General features: G+C 39.9%; 1 protein-coding gene across 1 annotated transcript in view; it reads right to left on the bottom strand.

Moving 5' to 3' along the window:
• NCOA1 (nuclear receptor coactivator 1) overlaps nucleotides 1–13,542 on the bottom strand; it is a 282,149-nt gene extending 268,607 nt beyond the window's left edge. Inside the window, 1 exon segment of the mRNA XM_017893326.1 lies at nucleotides 13,404–13,542. The gene's annotated coding sequence lies outside the window, so the exon portion shown is untranslated.
• Between the last annotated feature and the right edge of the window lie 425 nt (nucleotides 13,543–13,967).

Here is a 13,967-nt window from a genome sequence, read left to right as displayed (position 1 = left end):
GGAGAAAACAGGTTTTAATTAATTAGCAATATGTTGATAACGGGGGAAAATGACTTCTAAGGATACTAGAGAAATTTTGTGAACTCCTCAGACAGCAAAAGTCTCCAAAAGTATCTAAGCCCTTTACTCCCTCTATCATTTTTCTTACCTATAATCTTACCAGTTAAACCATATATGTAGGAAAGTCCTGGATCAGGTATACTGAAGTCAAATATTCACTTTCTGCTTCAAATATCCACTCTAAAGATGGTAGCAAACTAAAAAAATCCATAATACTTACCCCTAAAATAGACACACTAGTAAAATTTCTCCTTTAATTGTCCCAAAGGCTACCATTCAGTGCTTGTAAGTTCTTTTCACAAATAAATTTAATAATAAAAATTCCATTTAGGTTGACACATAAAAGCAATTCCTCTTTTCTTCAATAACTCCAAGCAGGGTCTACCAATTTTGGTATTCATCGCTAAAGAAAATCAATTCTGCTATAGTAAGGCAAAATCATTTACTCCTCACCAAATACTCATGTTCTTATCCACACTTCCTAGCCCCTTAAGTAGTACCCCATGACTACTTTTAGCCGATAGTCTATAAGAAGAATTGATGTGGGTTACTTTAGGGCCAAAGCCACAGTAACCAAGGAGGCTTCATGTTCCAGATGGTACACCAAACCTACTTTATTAACTAAAAACGCTTTTTTCATGTTCCATGGGACTACGCCATAAGCAACATTCCAAAGCCCACAAATTGAATTCAAACCCACTTCCTCTAGAAAACCTACCCAGATCATACTAGGCCCCTAGTATCATCAGTAACAAACATGTATGTATACTGTGGGTAGAGCATCATGAAAGCACTGTGGTACAAACTAGTACAATAAATAGTCTCTATCCACTATAATTTACAGCCTGGAAGGAAAGGATACACGTAAAAACAGAGACAAGTAGCCAGGTGCAGTGACTCACACCTGTAATCCCAGCACTTTGGGAGGCCGAGGCAGGCAGACCACCTGAGGTCAGGAGTTCAAGACCAGCCTGGCCAACATGGCGAAACACTATCTCTACTAAAAACATAAAAATTAGCTGTGTGCGGTGGTGCACATCTGAAATCCCAGCTACTTGGGAGGCTGAGACAGGAGAATCGCTTGAACCCAGGAGGCGGAGGTTGCAGTGAGCCAAGATCACGCCACTACATCCAGCCCCGGCAACAGAGCAACACCCCATCTTAAAAAAAAAAAAATACAGAGACAAGTATACGTGATAATAAAATTCAAGTGAGTGAAAAAATAGTTAAGTGCTAGATTAGTTTCCATATATCTCAGTTAAAAACTAAGCCAGGCCGGGCACGGTGGCTCAAGCCTGTAATCCCAGCACTTTGGGAGGCCGAGACGGGCGGATCACGAGGTCAGGAGATCAAGACCATCCTGGCTAACATGGTGAAACCCCGTCTCTACTAAAATACAAAAAACTAGCCGGGCGACCTGGCGGGCGCCTGTAGTCCCAGCTACTCGGGAGGCTGAGGCAGGAGAATGGCGTGAACCCGGGAGGCGGAGCTTGCAGTGAGCTGAGATCCGGCCACTGCACTCCAGCCTGGGCGACAGAGCGAGACTCCGTCTCAAAAAAAAAAAAAAAAAAAAAAAAAGCCATATACTCTCATTTGACAGTTTTCAATTGCTGTATATTATTTTTAAATTCATATATGATTTATAGCAACTGAGACTCCCTTATAGGGGTTACAATCTCCTTGAAAGGCAAGAATCCTAAAATATAACTACTTTATGGTGCCCCATATTATCAAATAACAGATATGCAATTAAAATTTGTATTTTATGGTGAAGACTGTGTTGAAAAATTAAACAGAAATGTAGTAATCCTCAATACATGAGGATTTTGTGTTCCCATCACTGTAAAGATGATAGAGGAAAGAACACAAGTTTTTCTGTCACCCAGGACAGGTAGAGCTCTACACTGGAGAACAATGACTCACCAGGCTACTCCAGACTTTTGAGCATATCCCTTTACAGCCAACTTCTTATGTTGTGGAACAACAAGTTCTCCAAGCAATATCAGATTTCCAATTCAATTCCCTAAATACCCTGAAACTAGTCAAGAAAATCCCTAGTTTATCTGCGAGTATTCCAGGAACACGCACATGCGTGCACACATGCACACAGTCACACCCACAAAAGGTCTATTTCTCTAAGTACATTCATAAGTAGCATTATGATTTAATCAATATGACTTGGCAAATATTGTAATATCTATGTGTGTAAGACAATGCAGAGAACAAAATATAAAACATAATCCCCATTTGCCATTCTCACACCCTAATATAGGAGACAAGACACGCAAAAACAAAAAATTTCATAAGGTACAAGGTTGTACATGTAAAGTATCAAGTGAATAACAAGGAAAATAAATACTGAGAGTTCACAGAAGGAATTGATTACTTTTAAATTTTATGGTCTGAACACTTATTAAGCAAGGTGAAATCTGAGTTGAGCTGTAAAGGATAGGTAGAATTTCAAGAGGCATAGACTAGATTAAGGGAGAACATTCCTTGGAAAATAACATATAAAGAAGTAGAAAGAGAAAAGCTCAAGAGATGTTTAGAGGACAAAAAACTGACAATTTTATTTCAAAACACAATTTATTGGGGCAGACTAGTGGGAAATGAACCCAGGAAAGAAAGTTGGTGCCAGACACTGGAAAGCTTTAAATGCCAGGCTAAGGAACAACTTTATCTTGACAGTAATGAGGAACCACTGAAGGTTTTTTTTGAGCAAAACAGTACCATTTAAGTAAAAATTAGGATAATCATTCCAAAACAAAATTTGGGATATACACGAAGAAGGAACTCACTGGGGAGTGGGACCACTTTGCTTGACCAATTAATTAATTGTTTGACCAATAATTAAGCCCCAAAAGAAAAAAAAAGAATAATAATTAAGCCTGAATTAGAATGGTATCAGTGAGGAGAAAAGAGCCTAGAGAACTTGCAAAGTGTTTTTAGCATATGTCAAATCAGACCCAAAGAATTCTAGAAAGCTAAAATTCAGATGCTAAAGATAGGTCAAAAGCACAACAACTGTGAATCCCAGCCTACCCAGCAGGGATACTTGAAGCAAAGTGAATTGAAACTGGGCTCTTTATATATATTCCTGTCTCTACACCCATACAATAGGTCCACTCTTTTTAATTGGGGGTTAAAGGGATACAGATGGAAAATAACACGTATAAAAGCAGCCAAGGGATGGAGGGCCAGGCAGTTGTGCAATAAACAGACAGAACTCAACCACCTGTAAAAGCCAAAGGCACTGCAATCACATCTATTGCAAAGTGGAAAAACAGACTGCACATCTGTCATACGGTGGGCTTGAGTAATCACATCAGATATATCTATCAAATTTGGCAAGAGCGTACAACTGGATGAATATAGTTACTGAGGTCCCACTCCTCAAAAGCAGAGATCCTAAACCATTGGGGGAGGTCATGGACCCTTTCAGGAACTTGGTGAAAGCTCTAGACCCTCTCCCCAGATAAATATATAGACTCACAAAATTTTACATACCATTTCAAAGTGCTTACAGATCCCCTAAAGCCTCTCTAGGGGCTCTTATTCTATGAACCCCAGGTTAAGAACTTTTGGTATAGAATCATGATAGCCATTTTTATGACATATCTCATGGTTTAAAAGTTTGTAAATAAGAAGCCATTATACTTATTTATAATTTATATATACTGCACACCAAATCAATAAATTTATGTACATATAGCATACACAAAATGGAAATTAAAAGAATATTTATTATAGCAAGTAAACAAATTTTAAACATTTACTTTTCTTATTGATGGCACAAAACTCTGTGCTTTTCCCAATATTGTTATTAATAAACACCATTCACTACTTTTGGTGACAGCAATGTAAATGAACATGGTTTGTTATTTTTATATCTTGCTTTCATACTTTGTAATATAGCAACTTGAAGGTCTGGTTCTAAATTCGGTTCATTTTTATGAGATATAACTTTTATTTGGTTTTAATGGTTATCATAGCTGAAAAATGTTACCTCACAAAGATGAATAAAACCAAAAGAAGAACTCCATTACTGGGTGCACTGAATAAAACATGATATTCAATTTCCAATCCCATTCACCATTTAAGCAAAGGTTTTTGCCAAAATTCAGCTAGTGCATTTCCATATCTTCTGATGGCAATCAGTTGTTCTTATAAACTAATCAGATGGTATTGCCTTTTGGTGTTTTCAGCAGATGGGCTCAAAACCACTAAACACCTCTTTTACAAGATTTTTATACAGGTTAGAAAATTCTGTTTCCAAGTTCAACTATACATATATAAAAAAGCTCTTAAGGTAACACACATAACTTTCAGCAATTAAATTCCATAATGGAAATAATTCTAAATATCCATTTTCAATATCCTTTCTCTACAGCATTAAATTTTTTGTTGCTGTTCTGAACAATCTCAAAGGGGCAGATTAAGTGTGTTTGCTAGGTAACATACCACGCATAGCCACGTTTCACAGAAGGTGGTAACAAACTTGGGACATTTGTCTTTTTGTGAAAAAATACTGAGTAAGTCATCTTTAAGTTAGATCATTCTTAACTCCTCTGCCACAAGGTGACCAGTTAATCTCTATGAAATAGTATAAAAAAGATCTGCATAAGTGATCTCTACTGCAATACAAAATAGTGTTAATAGTCTACTATTTAAAATAATAAACCTAAAATCCAGTTACCCAAGCCCCTGTAAACTACAAACCACCACAACAGACTGAAAGAGAAAAAACATCCTCACAGACCTCTAGTATTTCTTCCATTTCGCAGATAATTTAATGTTAAGAAACTACTGGCCAGGTGCGGTGGCTCCCACCTGTAATTCCAGCACTTTGGGAGGCCGAGGTGGGCGGATCACCTGAGGTCGGGAGTTCGAGACCAGCTTGACCAACATGAAGAAACCACATCTCTACTAAAAATACAAAATTAGCCAGGCATGGTGGCACATGCCTGGGCGACAAAAGCAAAACTCCACCTCAAAAAAAAAAAAAAAGGAAAAGAAAAGAAAAAAAGAAACTACTGTGCTAAAAGTGCCTGGGGTCCCAGGAGTGAAGGCTCTTTAACAGCCTACCCAGCAGGGATACCTGAAGGGATACTTCCAACCAATTTCTGCTGTATGCTATCAAAGTTTCAAAGGACCTATCTTTAAAGGTACCCCAATTACACTGTATCATCTCTGAATTACTACCAGTTTGGCAAAAGACACACCACAGCACATTCAGTGACATTAGTTGTCTTCAACGCTGTTCCCTCCGTGTAATGAGTAACATTGGCTAGGGGCATCAGTCAAATAACAGACAGGGCTGGAACAAGGTCCAAGACTCTTCATGACACATCCTGCCTTAAATCCTTTTTGGAACATGGCAAGGCATAAATAAATCAGTAAAATAAATCATGAACTATAAATGAGAGCCAGGGGCTTCCAAATTATATGACCAATCTCATTTATACAATCAGATACACTTATATTTATACAAAGAGACAATTTTACACTGAACAAACAAGTCCACTCCATCATCTTAAAGAATGCCAAGCGATAATACACTGTTTAAAAGGCCGGCTGTGGTGGCTTACGCCTGTAATCCCAGCACTTTGGGAGGCCGAGGCGGGTGGATCACAAGGTCAGGAGTTCGAGACCAGCCTGGCCAACATAGTGAAAGCCCATCTCTACTAAAAATACAAAAATTAGCCAGGCGTAGTGGCAGGCGCCTGTAATCCCAGGTACTCGGGAGGCTGAGGCAGGAGAATCACTTGAATCTGGAAGGCAGAGGTTGCAGTGAGCAGAGATTGTGCAACTGCACTCCAACCTGGGCGGCAGAGAGACTCCATCTCAAAAAAAAAAAAAAAAAAGAATACTTACTGCTTAAAAAAAAAGTCAGTGGTATGAAACAGAAGATAGAAGATAAAATGTAAAAGAAGTACACGAAGAGCAATATAAAGGACATCTAGAGGGGATGAAATTAGGCCTGATAAACAAAGGGCCATAGAACAATGCTGGAGGAATGTTGGAATAATGCAATCCTGGTTGGTCCAAAATTCATCTATATATTTAATAAACTCAAATCACCATCTAAGAACCACTGGGAGGTTAAAATACTTTTTTTAAGTTGATGGCAGGATTTGCCTTATCAGTAACAATATATAAACCAGTAAGGAACTGTCACATATTAAATAGATGTATCTCTTTTTGGAATAAATAATGCAGAATCAGAAAAAAAAGGGAGTATAGAAACAGCACATCAAAATGTAGACTTCAAAATAGTGAGGAATTATTAAAATGAGTACGTTAATAAATCATGTTGGATCAACTGGCTAACTCTTGGGCAAGTATCATGTAATATGCATATCTCACATCACATGTAGGTTAAGGCATAATTCATAATCAAAAGTAAAAAATAAAAAAGTTAATTCAAAAAAATATAAGGCAGTGAAAAAGATTTTGTACTAACTTCTATTCAAAAAAAAAACACATATAATCTGTATTTAAATATACATAAAAATGAGTGAATAAGTTCCCAGTGTGGGTAAGCCTTACATATGGAATCATTTCAAAAACCAAAAATATAAAATTTGGGGTATAAAACCTGCCAAGAAAAGATCCACGTAAATTTGGAAAATTGACATTTCTCATTTTCATCCATATCTACATACTTACTACATACTGCTCCCCACCACCTCCCTCCATTAAAATCCACCAATGTTTTGTTACTACACCTAGACGATATGCTTCCCTCTCCCACTTCAGCTGATGCCACACTCCTTGCACTTTCCCCTGCATTACTTCCTGTCTTTTCATCTTTGCTATTCAATCTTCCTGAATATACTGTTCTCCTTGTCCTTATTCTTAAAAGAAATAATCCCCTGCCCTCAATGCTTTTGTCTACCACCAAGCCCTCCATAAAACTTGCCCTGATCTTTCTCAAATGAAAATACAATAATCACTCCCTCTCCCTGAATGTTCAAAGTACTGTTTCAGGACCTGTCTCACAGCACTCATCACATTCAATTAGTATTATAGGTATTTGTATGTTTGTCTTATCACCTCTCTCAGGTCATAATCTCCTTAAGAACAGGATCTATATCTTATCGGTTTATTTCCCAATAACCGCTATCTTTTTACAGCACACTACCTTGAACAAAGTATGTACTCATATAACTATGTCCTGAACGAATGATTGAGTAGCTACTTAGAAATTCAATTACAGACTACCTGTACCATTTAGGATGCAGAGGGAGATATTAGACATTGCAGAGTAACTTTTTGTTTTCTTCCAAACAAAGTCACCAAAGTAAAGTCAATATTACACATACAGATGTTTTCAAAACTCAAGGACATTTCACCCTTCAACTATCTGGTCAAATACGATGTGATATGTTTATATACATACATATACTCACAATAGAATATTTTCTGTTAAATAATCAAATCTATGCTTGATAATAAAAGTATGTAAATGTTTTAACCACACAGGCAAACTGAAATTTTAAGATAAAATCAACCATTCAAATTACAACTGGAATCACAGAGAATGACCAAGCAATTTGTTCCAAAAAAACAAAAACAAAACCAAAGCACGCTAAGCTTTAGCTATTTAAATACCAACAAAACTTGAGAGGCAGAATTTTATGGCTAGGAATCCAAAATCAACCAAAGATAAGCTTACCTGGGTAAAAGCACCAAAGAATCAACATTACTGAAGTACAAAGGTGAGACCAGAAACAGCACAAGAATCTTTTTTTTTTTTTTGAGACGGAGTCTCCCTCTGTCACCCAGGCTGGAGTGCAGTGGCGCGATCTCGGCTCACTGCAACCTCTGCCTCCCTGATTCAAGCAATTCTTCTACCTCAGCTTTCTGGGTAGCCGGGACTACAAGCTTGCGCCACCACACCGCGCTGTTTTGTATTTTTAATAGAAACGGGATGTCACCATATTGGCCAGGTCTCGAACTCCTGACCTCATGATCTGCCTGCCTCGGTCTCCAAAAGTGCTGGGATAACAGACGTGAGCCACCTGAATCTTAAAGTGCTGGGATAACAGACGTTATCTTAAAGTGCTGGGATAATCTCCGAAAGTGCTGGGATAACAGACGTGAGCCACCAGACGTGAGCCTGGTCCACAAGAATCTTAAAGTGACATTTTCATTAAGTAACTGGTATGTATGGCTCCCGGGTTATCAGAAAGGAACGAGACTGCAGGAGTCTCCACAACACATGTATTCAAGAGTGAATTCAAAAGAGTGTATTCAAAAAAAAAGTACAATGTGGCCAAGTGTGATGAACATGCTTGAAGAGAAGTCAATTGAAAGGTATGAATATGATTTCCACTCAGTAGGCTTGAACTCAAATGTCATCCCTAACACCTACAAGCTGTGCAATCTTACGTCAGCCACTTAACTTCCCTGAGCCTTGTTTCCTCATGTATGAAATGTAATATGTAGAGCTAGCACAGTACCTGGCTCAGAGACAATACTCAGTAAATATTTGCTGACTGTGAATGAGGGCCTTACAAGAAAAGGAGACATTTTCTGCAGGTATTTTGTAGTTTTGAGCAAACAGTCTTAATTAATTCCTGATTAATACCTTCTTACAATATTTAAGAGTCAGATTTTGGTCAAAAAAAAAAATGCTCCTTTCCTCCTAGCTTACACATTACTCAAAAGCTTACAAGAATTCTTATAATTTAAAATCTCTTTGTGATATTGTAACTTTCAATGCAAAAAGTAACTCTCATAAAGAAACCCCATTCCCAACTGCATCTGCATGGACTTAGTCTGCTCAGCTGTAACATTAAGAAGGCCATCCTAGATGATCATTTAAGGTTCTTTTACTCTAAATGTTGTAGTTCACGGCATCTCAAGAATTTTCCAATCTGTTTAGGAAAACCAATCAACATACACTAAAAAGAGAATCTCTCTCAAAAGAAGGAGCGAGAAAGAGAAGTTTATTATATCGAACAGAATAACTAATGCTAAGGGAGTGATAAAAAATCAAGCTTTCTTGAAAATATACCAGCTTTGATGCTGTTTTTGAAGGTCACAAGAACATAAAGGAAATCCAATTTAAATGAAGAAAATGGAACATGTAAAAGCAAAGACGCAAGATATCTATGATTATCATAATACTTTCTTCATTGTTTAACACTTCACAGTTTGCGAAGCATTTCTGCATATGCCATCTACAGCAAATTTTCTGGAATGGGAAATGAAAGAATCAGGTTAAATGATTTACATTTGATAAATTTGCCCACAGAAAGTCTCCTCTGAAAACAATAACACAAAAAAAAATTTTTTTTTTTAGAAGGGAATTTCATCAGCATTTATGTGTAGGATAAATTAGAGAGGTAAATGCATGCAAGCAAACAGCTGTAAACCTACAAATCATAGAATTTTAAAACAAGAAGAAATGTGAAATTAGACTAATATGCTCATTTAATGATAAACTCAGGCCCACAGAGTCAATGTGACTCCCATTACTCCATGTGCAAATGACAGGAGGACCAGATTGCAGAGCCAGAAATAAAGGAAAAAATTTGAGAAATTACAAAGAAAAGAATGCAAGAATCTGGTGATGAATTCACTAATGAAACACCCATTTGTTAGCTAGTCATTAATGTCTATGTGCCAATCATATGCTAAACATATTTAATAATTTATTTTAAAGATTACAATATGAGGACAAGTACATTACTTCGATTTTAAATATAAAAACTGAAGTTTAGTGTGGTTATAGCTCAAGGCTACATCAACCTAAGTATCTGGAAGAGCTAGACACCCCTGTCTGTCTGAAGTCAGCACTCCATTTCTAAAAGATGCTTTAAAATTGCTTCACAATTATAAGCTGAAAGGGCAAAAATGAAGCATCACTCTGGAAAAACTGGATAATCCAGTGCAATTAGAATTCTGGTCCTGATAATGGCTGCATTTTGCTTCCGTGCTTGCACCTATTTTTATGAGTCTGGCCTGTCTGTGCCTAATGGTCAGGTCAGGGCTACTCAGTAAAACCAAACATCCCTGCCCTCCACACACTAAAACACACTCTCCGTGAGCGATAAGAACAAAATATATCTAAGATGAGAGTGAGTCTTCTGTAAGTCCTCGAGTGACTAGAGCTTCTATTTTGGCATAAGCTACTTATCTTTTAAATATGATAACCATACTAAGCTTTTCTAAAAGCCTATCACTCCAAGGAGCCTCAAAAATTCAGTGTTGCAGATGGGGTTATGGGGGAAGAAGCACGGATACAACTCACTTTACTTAAACTTATCGAATTGGACTTATATGTTGGTATCAGTGTTTTATAATAATTTCCCTTATTCAGCCATGTATCCTGCAGAAATACATAATAATCATTTCTATACATCAATCCAAATACTACATGACCACAAACCATTTTCCAGAACTAAGCTATTTAAAAAAAGCAACCAAGAATGGTACCTAGTTGCCACTAGGCCATTTTATGACCTCTGACATCAAATGTTGAAAGGCGCAACGTCTAACCAAAATATAAAGAAGATAAAAAGGAAGGTTTTAAATGACTAGACCTAATCTTCAATGTTAAGAATAGAACACGCGGCCTATCCTTAGTTGCCCATCGCCAACGGCTAAACTACTGGCTAATCTGGGAAAGCAGCAATTTTAAAAAGTCCTTTCCTACAGTCTAGTCTTCCCAAATGGGTAGGAAAGTTATCTAAGATAGGGAGAAATGTATACGGTTCTCGGTTCTGCGGCCCAGATCAGATACAGTGTTCTGACATCCACCTCCTGAGACACATGATTTTCACCCGAGCCCACACCCACCGCAGCATTCAATATTTGCAACTAATGCAAAATGGAACCCTCCAAAACATTTCTGGACCTCTGCCAGGAGGTCCTCTGAGAATCTCTGTTATAATCATATTTAGAAGGCAAAAACCACTGCCAAAACAATCATGAGCATCACGGGGATCTCCTATGCTCCATGACTTAGATTCTACTCCGTGTTGTGCGCTAGTATTGACCTCCCACACCTGCCCTAAAATGAAAACGATGTTAAGCCACATAGCTTAAGGCCAACCAACTCCGTAAGACATGCAACATAACATTCAAACAATGTGGAGTCCTTGGGAGACACAGAAAAAAGACAAACTAAAGTACAGAACAGAGGTAGTATCGAAGAGAAGGTATATGAAATTGATGACAACCAAACAGGGAGAACTAAAACGGCCTTGAAAGAACAATTATAAATCACAGTCTGGTATACAGATTCCCAATACAGATAATAGGGAAAAGAATTTCAAGAAATGCCCAATACCCCCTCTCCAACCACTCGACCTTTCAGCACCTCTATACCACCCTCATCACTTACTCAACCTTTAGTCCTAGTGAAGACCGCTCACTGGATTAGCAGGATCAAGAGGACATGCACAGAACATTCCATTCTGAGAACAACATCTTTAAATTATTTAGGCTTGTTTACCACCCTTCCCTATAGAGTAAAAGCATGAAATGTTGCCAGCACTTTCACAATATACACCAGTTAGTACCATAGCAACCCAATCTTCTGCCCACCAAAAGATTAACACATAAGTAGAAAACAGGAAATTCAACAAAAATTAAAGTTTGACCTTAGACTCCCTCAACAGTTAAATGTCTTAAGCAGGAGCAGCGTCTTTCCATCACACCCACTTCATGCTACCCTTACAGCTTCCTGGCATAAGCAAGTTCTTGGGATTATACAAACTGCTGCTTCTGTTTCCAGCCCAGATTTCTAGAAAGGAAACCCTGGAATTGAGGGAGAAACAAAAACAAATGTTCGCAGAAAGAGGGAGGAAAAAGCAACGTCTATATAATCGTAGCTTAAGTGAAACAATCACCATTAGCGACATGAAGCGCTTTTTTTTTTTGCCCCCAATAAAACCACTGCAGATCTAAAACACTCCCTTGGTTTAAACCACACAAAAAGCCATTCAATAGGCACAATCCTACAGGTTTTCTGAGAGAAATAAGGAAGAGATCAAGTATAAGCTATGTAAAATTCACATTCTGCACCTTATAAAGCAAACTTCAATGCTGTTAAATAACCAGTAGAAAACATCTACAAAAATCAAACTAAACACCTGTTCTTATAAGCAGCAGTCCTCTATTTTCTCTCTAAACCATATATTCCCAACTCAAACCGTCTTTGTGACCCACTGTTCCCAAAGCATCGAGTCTGAAGAAGAAACAGAGAGAAAACATTTCGGACATTCGTTCACAAAACCAAATTAGACCGTTCCACAAAGTACAGGAGATAAAACAGAAACACTTCCATTTTATCTAATTTATGGCAAATAGTTCAAGGAATGACTATTTGTTAAGCTGAATCAAACCCCACTGCTACCTTTAACCCAAAACTATTTCTAGTTCAAGAGCCAAGAGACCCAAGCAAATAATACTTTCTTTTCACATTATTCTCAACATGATGAAATCCGACCCCCTTCCTACAACATCATAGCTTCTGTGAAACAAGCTGAGGCCCCTCTGGTCAACTTTTGTTGTTACTGTGGTTGTTGTTTTGTTTGCTTTTTTTTTTTTTTCTGAGACTAGCCTCCAACCAATTTCAAAAGAGGAGACAAACCTCACACAAATTTAACCCTTGAGATCCATCCCTCAACTGTACCATATAATCTACGCTTCACGGCAGTAATGTTTTAAGCAGACACTTGATTTCTTAATCACTGAAATGTAAGCACCAGCCCTCACAAATCATCGCCACAGAGACTCCTCTTGGCATCCACAGAGGGTGCTGGGGCTGCAAGTCACTCAAGAAGCCTTCACTCACCAACATCACACTCGACATTAAAAATTCACCGTCTCCGAAGAAAAAATGTCACCTTCTCCACAAGGACACCTGCCTGTTCAACACCTCTACCAGAAACGAGGAGGGCCAAGCATGAGAGGCTAACAGACCCTCCAGCTTAAAGTTTTCCTTCCCACGAAACTCTCCGGCCACAACACCGTGGCCTGTCCTTGTCACACACATAGGCTGTATTGTCAACCCCTCCGTCTTCCTCTAACGTCGTCCGACTGGGCAGTGTCTACCCATGGGGGTAACTGCTTTTAAAAAAATTAAAAAGCAGCCACCACAGCTGGGTAGTAAGGACTGGAGACCCTGGTGTCCGGTTTCTTCAGGTCTTTTCCAAGGGACTAGAGAGCGGCCTGAATTCTGTCACTGCCCACTAACCAGCCCCACCTCCCAACCGCCCCTCGTCAACATGTTTGCTTCCCTTCCTCGGCCCTTTCGGCTGAATCCCAGGAAGGGGACCAAACACCGGCCGCGACAGGAACATGTTCAGTGTCCATCCCATGTCTACCTCCGAAACCCCTTCTCGGGAGAAGGGGCGAGCAAGCGCGCCGGGGTCAAACCCGAGCGCCGTCGAGGGCTGCGCTGACGGAGAGGGACGCCGCGGTCGCCCCCATTGCGCGGTCCGGGCAGGCGAGACTCCGAGAGGTGAGCGGGCTGGCCAAGGTCACGGCGTCGTCGGGGCCGAGGGGCGCCCGCGCCGACTTCCGGCTCCCCCTCTCGGCGACGACCCGGGGCGCCCGCTCCCCACGCCGGGCAGGCGTCCGCGCAGCTCGCGCCCCCTCCGCGGATGCTCGCCCTCTCCGCGCTAACTAGGGCAACTGGAAAAGAGGCGGAGAGAAGTCGCTGCTGCAGCGATTTCCCTCGGCGGGGAGCAGCCCCCAGCTGGTGCCCGTGACAGCTGCGACCTCCGCCCCCTCCAGCCGCGCGGGGCCGCGAGGGGAACTCGGGGAAGTGGGAGGGGATGGAGCGGGAGAAAGGAGAGCAGGGGCGGAGGGGCGCCAGCTGCTCCCCGCCCCTAGGGCCTCGGCGGCCGCGCGGCTCGTGACAGCTGCACCCACCGGGAGGCTCCGCA

This window comes from Rhinopithecus bieti, unplaced genomic scaffold, assembly GCF_001698545.2.
Source record: "Rhinopithecus bieti isolate Rb0 unplaced genomic scaffold, ASM169854v2 scaffold_23816, whole genome shotgun sequence".
In the NCBI taxonomy this organism is placed as follows: domain Eukaryota; kingdom Metazoa; phylum Chordata; class Mammalia; order Primates; family Cercopithecidae; genus Rhinopithecus; species Rhinopithecus bieti.
The sequence above is the reverse complement of the archived record's forward strand: the minus strand, read 5'-3'. Positions and strand labels throughout refer to the sequence as shown.